Genomic DNA, 7,738 nt, shown 5'->3' with positions numbered 1-7,738 from the left:
TGGGGGGTTATTGCGGGTGGATGGTGTGGGTTATAAGTGTCTGTGAGAGAGTAAGCGTATGTGTGTGAATGAGTGAAAAGGGGTTTAAGTGTGCACTTGAAAATGTAACTTTTTAATCGATTGATAAAGTGCACTTGAGAATGTAATGTTTAAAAAAAAGTTTAGCGATTTACATATGAAAGAACTAATACCAACATGATCATTCTAAAATGAGTGCTTTGGCTGTTCATAATTCTCACTGTATTGGCTGTCATGATCATCTACAGCAAGAAAGGTAGGAACTGGAGAGAAAGTGGCAGTTCCTCACGAGGAGTTCAGAGTCTTAGAATCATAGAATTGCCACCGTGCAGATTGAGGCCTGATGGAGAAGCTATCCAGTTCAGGTTGGGAGTGACAGGGCTAAGATCAAGGAAGGAGTAAGGGGTTAACAATGGGGATGGAGTAATGAGTTAAAGACAGTGCGAAAGTGAGAGCTTGGGTCAAGATGGGGGTAGAGGGTAGGGTCAGGATGATAGTGAGGGGCTAGAATCAGGAGGGTGTGGTAGGCTTGGGTCAGGAGTGAGTGAGGGACAAGTGACACGGAGAGATTTAAGGGCTAGGGTGTGGATAGTAGCAAGAGACTAAGGTCTCTCTCTCTCACTCTCTCTCTGCATTTGACTCTACCTGTCTCTGGAAATCACAAGTTTATTTTCAATGTTTCTCCTTCCATTCACAGCTTCTGGAGAAGGTGAATCCTCAATCATTTCTATTGCCCATGTCTGGTGTACGTGTGGGGTCAGTCAGTAGGGGAACTCCTATTAACTTTGGTTGGACAGTTGGTGTTAACATTACAGTCTGGTGGGTGGAATCTGAGCATCGTGTCTGTCTTGCCCTCAATATACTGTAGATTATCTGTTAAACCATATTGGTAATTAGGCATTAAGATACTGATCTGGGGTGTGTGCTCTGGGTATTTGCACATACACTGAGCATCAAATTGTTCGCTGCTCTCTTTAACCAAATCTTCCAGATCCTGTGTATTTTGACATGATTTTATTTACATCTAACGTCTTCAAGTTAACACACAGATCTAACCCTGTCTCTATCTTTCATGTTCACAACAGTCCAGTATCTTCCCTTTCACTGATGTTAGTCACATCATCAGTTACACCAGCATCACTTATATAAATGTCCCATACACTTTAAGATTATTTTTTGAGATCTCGCCCCAATTTTCTCTCTATTTGGTCTGCACAATTCTAGAAGTTTAGTTTTGCTTGCTGACATTGAATTTGCTGATATTAATGAAAATATTGTCTTGATGCCGCTACAGCCAATTCTCTCAGATTGCACCAATCAGAAACTCTGACTAGACAAAATGATCTTGTTTGCTTGATTTCAACTCGAAGCTGATGATGTTGTACCATCTGAAATTGTTGATTCACTCTGTGTGACACTGTATGGGTATTCATCTCCCTCCTCCTGTGACAATCATTCTTGGACACACTGCTTGTCTCACGTCAGACCAATACTTTCCTGTTTGTTGTGAATATGCCCTCAGGTCTTCTGGCAATGTTAAACTTCTGTTGATTTGTCTCTCTGATGACCGAGCTGTTTGACTTCATATCCGTTAATCAAACTTCCTGCAACAAAAACAAAAATTGCTGGGAATCCGCAGAGGAAAAGCTGAATCGACATTTTGAGTCCAGTGACCTTTCTTCAGAACTGATAATAACGAGGAAATTTAATGCAATTGTTAGGGGGTAAGGGCAATCTTTATCAGCATGTTCAGCATCTGCAGTTGGTTTGTCATATTTTAACCAGGCTTTCTACCTTGCATTTAAGTTTGACATTTTTCACTGTCTAGAGTTGCTGTACCTTTACTGCTTTTATGTTGTGACATTTTCTCTAGTTGCTTTACCTTCTCACAGTTTTCAGAGGTTATATTTGGCCTGAGGTCATGTTCTAAAACTGGTGCATCCACCTTCAAGGGCCTCCCATTTAACAGTTCCACTGATGAGTGCCCGTTAATCGACAGTGTTGTTTTATAACTGAGTGGAGTTAATTCCAGGCACATACTTCCATCTGTGTAAAGGACTTGCCTCACACATCTCCTCCTTTAAACTTACCCCCTCTATCACCTTAAATTTATGTACGCTAATATTTGACATTTCCATCTTGTGAAAACGACTCTGATGATCTATCCTATTTATGTTTTTCATAATTTTATATCCTTATATCAGGTCATACTCAGCCTCCATCTCTCCAAGTTTGAAAACAATCTAAGTTTGTGCAACCTCTCCATAAAGCTAGTGCAGTCCAATTCAGGCCACATCCTGGTAAATCTTTTTTGCACCCCCACTTCCCTCCTGCAGTGTGGTGACGAGAATGCACGCAATACATCAAATGTGGTCTACCTAAAGCTCTGTATAGCTGCAGCATGACTTTTCTCCTCAATGCCCGAAGCAACAAAGAAAAGCTAGGACCTGTTTCCCGCTGGTTTTTTTATGTTCTATGTGTTTAACTGTATCCAAGCCTTTTGAATTTTAATGTTTTTACATCGGTTTAGGTATTTGATCAGTTTCATTGCTGGGGTTTGTGGATTTGATTGATTCTTTGACCCAAAACATTGGGGCTTATGGGGATTATTTTGGGTGAATTTGACTTTGCTCAATCTGCAACCATCGATTCCATTTTTTCCCTCAGTGCCCTCTCGAGTTGCGATTAGGAAACCAAGGCCATCTTTCCCAACATCTTCTGAAGAGTGATTAGGATTAGTCGGGAAACTGTCATTTGTTGATCAATTTAGTTTACCTTTCAGTGCACAATCAAGGCATACTTTTTGTCAACTCGAATGTGTTGTTCTACTTAACAGCAGCCAATGCAAGTCTTGGCAACTTAATATTATGTGACTCTGCTCAGCTTCAGTTGACATAAAAATACACCATGGGATAGTGAATAGAATGAAGTCAGTGTCCGAAAATTTTACAGTTACAGATGCAAGGTCAAGCAGTCCCTGTTAGGCCTATAGATATTCCTTAACTAACCTGCTGAGCTCTGTTATAGCACACCTCTGAAGCAGGTTTGACTTGAACCAATACTTCTGGCTCAGAGACAGTGACACTGCCACTGTACCATTATGGCCTTTAATCAAAGAAGTTACTACAATGACTCTAAGATTTAGACATTTTGTTTTAACCAACCTGCTCGGACAAATTGTGAGGCATTTTCTGCACAGGTGGGGCTTGTATCTAGATCTCCTAGCCTAGAGACAGGGACACTACCATTGTGCAGCTTATATCCATACTTCCAAGGTTGCAAACGCAGTGGTGATGTCAACCTTGCTTACTAGCCCTTGTCAAGAAATCATAACCAATGTTATGTCCTTGCACTAGTGTGTTTAAATGTGGAGTCATGACTAACTGGAAAAATTGGTTTGTGTTAACTTTGTCATCTGTAATGCTTAAAGTTGCAATTCTACAAGCGTTTAGACTTCTATGCACATTGTCTATCAGTTTGATTAGAATAGCACTTTGAATTTTCTAAATTCATTTTTGTGTAGATAGGCAACTTCTTACAGAATATATTTGTTAAGAAAAGACATTGCTGTTTAGGAACAGCGAACAGAAGGTTCTAAGATGAGTAAGGGCTGATTTAATGGGAAATTTCCGTAGTCAGCTCTCTTGTTTTGGAAGCAAATCTTGACACTTTTATCTACCACCTATCTGAGCCTCTGAGCTTCTGCCTGAATTCCTGATGATGTCTCGGCCCAATCCCTCGGTGGCCCACGGCAGTGTCTCAGCTTGGTTCTCAGACGGTTGTGACAGCACTTTGGCATGTTCTGGAAATAGGAGGAAGAGGTCAGGGAGGTGGCAGCTTCAGCAGCAGCAGCAGCAGTGATGACATTGCAGCCCAAAGCAGGAAGAGCGAGCGGTGAGGGACCTCCCCCAGTATCTGCGGTGGTTTGGTTAAGAACTGGCAGCTGAATTCTCCCAGAGAATGAGAAAAGTGGAGACTCATCAAACACTGTTGAACTTTGAACTTTATTCCTTTATTTTTCTTGTTTATATTAAGAAGGAATTTAATGTTGACTCTGACCTTTGTTTTATTTTCCAACTTATTCAATGAAGGTAATGATTAACTTTCTAACTTTGTTTCTTTGCCTATTTTGTACCTGAGTTTTTTTTGTACTGAGGTACCTTTGTACTTAAGATGGTGCCCTGCGTGACAACATTATATATTGTTCACTGCACTCCTGCACTTCTGTACTTGAGTACACATGACAATGAAATTCAAGTCTAAATGTAAGGATCCTGTTTTTTTTTCACATTTCAGGCGACATGGTTCATACTTGGCTTTAATATTCTGCCAAAGTTCTTTACTTTTTGACCATTGGGTAGTTTTCAGAATCACCAGGGACAATGATACATTTGGTCAATGAAGGCCTAAACTATCGTTTTGCATCAAATTAACTCTCCTGCATTGCCCCCAAACAAACAGGAATAAAAATATCACTCAGTACATGATTCATTTTAGCTTTTTCCTTTCACAAGAATTGGAAGATCCCATTGACAGCGTCCTCAAAGGCAATTGAAATGATTAACAAGTGTGAGGTCAGAGTCATAGAGATGTACAGCACGGAAACAGACCCTTCGGTCCAACCCGGCCATGCCGAACAGATATCCCAACCCAGTCCCACCTGCCAGCACCTGGCCTATATCCGTCCAAACCCTTCCTATTCATATACCCATCCAAATGCCTCTTAAATGTTGCAATTATACCTGCCTCCACCACTTCCTCTGGCAGCTCATTCCATACACATACCACCTTCTGCATGAAAAAGTTGCCCCTCAGGTCTCTTTTATATCTTTCCCCTCTCACCCTAAACCTATGCCCTCTAGTTCTGGACTCCCCGACCCAGGGAAAAGACTTTGCCGATTTACCCTATCCATGCCCCTCATAATTTTGTAAACATCTATAAGGTCCTCCATCAGCCTCCGACGCTCCAGGAAAAACAGCCTCAGCCTGTTCAGCCTCTCCCTGTAGCTCAGATCCTCCTACCCTGGCAACATCCTTGTAAATCTTTTCTGAACCCTTTCAAGTTTCACAATATCTTTCCGATAGGAAGGAGACCAGGACTGCACGCAATATTCCAACAGTGGCCTAACCAATGTCCTGTACAGCCGCAACATGACCTCCCAACTCCTGTACTCAATACTCTGACCAATAAAGGAAAGCATACCAAAAGCCTTCTTCATTATCCTATCGACCTGCGACTCCACTTTCAACGAGCTATGAACCTGCACTCCAAGGTCTCTTTGTTCAGCAGCACTCCCTAGTACATTACCATTAAGTGTATAAGTCCTGCTAAGATTTGCTTTCCCAAAATGCAGCACCTTGCATTTATCTGAATTAAACTCCATCTGCCACTTCTCAGCCCATTGGCCCATCTGGTCCAGATCCTGTGGTAATCTGAGGTAACCCTCTTCACTGTCCACTACACTTCCAATTTTAGTGTCATCTGCAAGCTTACTAATTGTATCTCTTATGCTCGCATCCAAATCATTTATGTAAATGACAAAAATTCGAGAACCCAGCACCGATCCTTGTGGCACTCCACTGTTCACAGGATTCCGGTCTGAAAAACAACCCTCCATCACCACCCTCTCTCTTTTACCTTTGAGCCTGTTCTCTATCCAAATGGTTAGTTCCCCCTGTATTCCATGAGATCTAACCTAAACTAAAGTATGTCGGCAACCAGCCACAATATTTAAGTTTTCTTTCATTAATGAGAAGTAAAGTACAAAATAATGATCTCCCATATCTAACAAAGGAAGCTGGTCGATTTTTTTCTGCTACGGCTATGTTTGAACTGCATTCATTAAACCAGGATCTGTTGCCTTATTTTTGTCTTCCATTTCATTTCTATTAAAATGATTGTGTTCTCTGGGCTCTGACAATATCCTTATAATAGTACAGAGAGCTCTAAACAAGTCTCAATGCTAGCCAAGTTGTCTATTTCAACTGCAACACTGGAATCTACCCGACAATGTGGAAAATTGCCCAGGCACATCCTGACCAAAACTAAAACACAGCAGAAATTCAATTGCACCAACTATCAATCCGTTAGTTTATTCTTGACTACGTGCTGGAAAATGTAATTTGCAATTCAATATAGTGCCATTTAACCAGCTCATTGACATTCTTTTTGGGGTCTTCCGGGTCCACTCCATGCCAGATCTCATTACAGCTTTGGTTCAAATTCACCAAGTATCCTTAGACAGCACTTTCGAAACCCACAACCACATCTATCTAGAAGGACAAGGGCAGCAGGTATTTGGGAACGCCGCCACCTGCAAGTTCCCTCCAAGCCACTCACCACCCTGACTTGGAAATATACCACAACTCCTTCATAATTGTTGAGTCAAACTCCTGTAATTCCATTCCTGTAAGCATTGTGGGTCAACCCACAGCAAGTGGACTGCAGCGATTTAAGAAGGCAGCTCACCACCACTTTCTCAAGGGCAAATAGAGATGCTAGCCAGCCAGTGACGCCCATTTCCCACAAATGACTAAAAAAAAATGACAAAATGTCAGAACTCAAGAAATGAGGTGACCGAGAGCTTCATATCAAGGACTATTTGACTGAATGTGGGATGGAACAATTGTAGCAAAGTTGAAATTAATGGGAGTCCATTGGTTAGAATCATATCTTAGAGCAAGGAAGATATCTAATGTAAGCCAGGCAGCTTGGTCCAACAACATTGCTGCAGGCATTTATTTGCAAGTTCATTTCCAAGCCATGTGGCAATCTGACAGTGAATGGGATCATTTGTTGACTGTCTGGTTCAAAAGACTGGAACTCCCTTCCTCAAAGCATTGGGAATGTGCCTACACACCAAGAGCTGCTACAGTTTCAGAAGATGCCTCATGACGACCTCCATAAGTGCATTTGAGATGTTTAATTAATGAAGTTCTTGGCAGCAATTCCAACCTCACTGAAAGGATTTTAAAAGACTGGTTTGACTAAATGGCTTGTTTTTGTATCTATGTTATGTGCAATTAGCTTGACGTTCTACATTAGCCTGAAGGGCTGTAATAATCTGATAGTTGGTATTAGTCTGAAAATGTATTGTCATAAATTGTTCATTTAATTATTTATCTGATTGGCTACAGTTATAGAGGGAAGCTGCATGTCAAAATGTTATTGGGCATTCAAGAAACACTTCAAATTTGGTACTTAACTGCTCAATCAGAGTAAAATGGTGTCACTGAAGCAATGTGAGGCCTCGATGAATATAATGTTGTTTGAATGATTAAGTTCAAGGAGCTTAAAAGTTCAGGGTATCTCCAATTTAGAACCTAAATAAAATTGTTTGTAAGAAGAGACAGCAGTTTATTCATCATACTATCTGCAGGCAGACAGAAAAACATGCATATGGGATGAGATTAGCGTGAAGCCATCACATCATGTCAGGAAAATACATTGAACAATTCTTGCTTACTTTGGCGCTCCTCATTAGTGGCTGTGACTCTCAAAATTGCGTAAATGTATGTCATGCATGTGTGAGGAAGAAAAGCAAGGTCTCTGCTTTTTTCTGTATTACTTGCTGATCTACACATAGCCTTGGTACAGATAATGATTAGATTAGATTACTTACAGTGTGGAAACAGGCCCTTCAGCCCAACAAGCCCACACCGACCCGCCGAAGCACGACCCACCCAGACCCATTCCTCTGCATTTACCCCTTCACCTAAC

This window comes from Chiloscyllium plagiosum, unplaced genomic scaffold, assembly GCF_037043375.1.
Source record: "Chiloscyllium plagiosum isolate Xiang-an unplaced genomic scaffold, Cpla_swu_hap1 HiC_scaffold_35, whole genome shotgun sequence".
In the NCBI taxonomy this organism is placed as follows: domain Eukaryota; kingdom Metazoa; phylum Chordata; class Chondrichthyes; order Orectolobiformes; family Hemiscylliidae; genus Chiloscyllium; species Chiloscyllium plagiosum.
The sequence above is the reverse complement of the archived record's forward strand: the minus strand, read 5'-3'. Positions refer to the sequence as shown.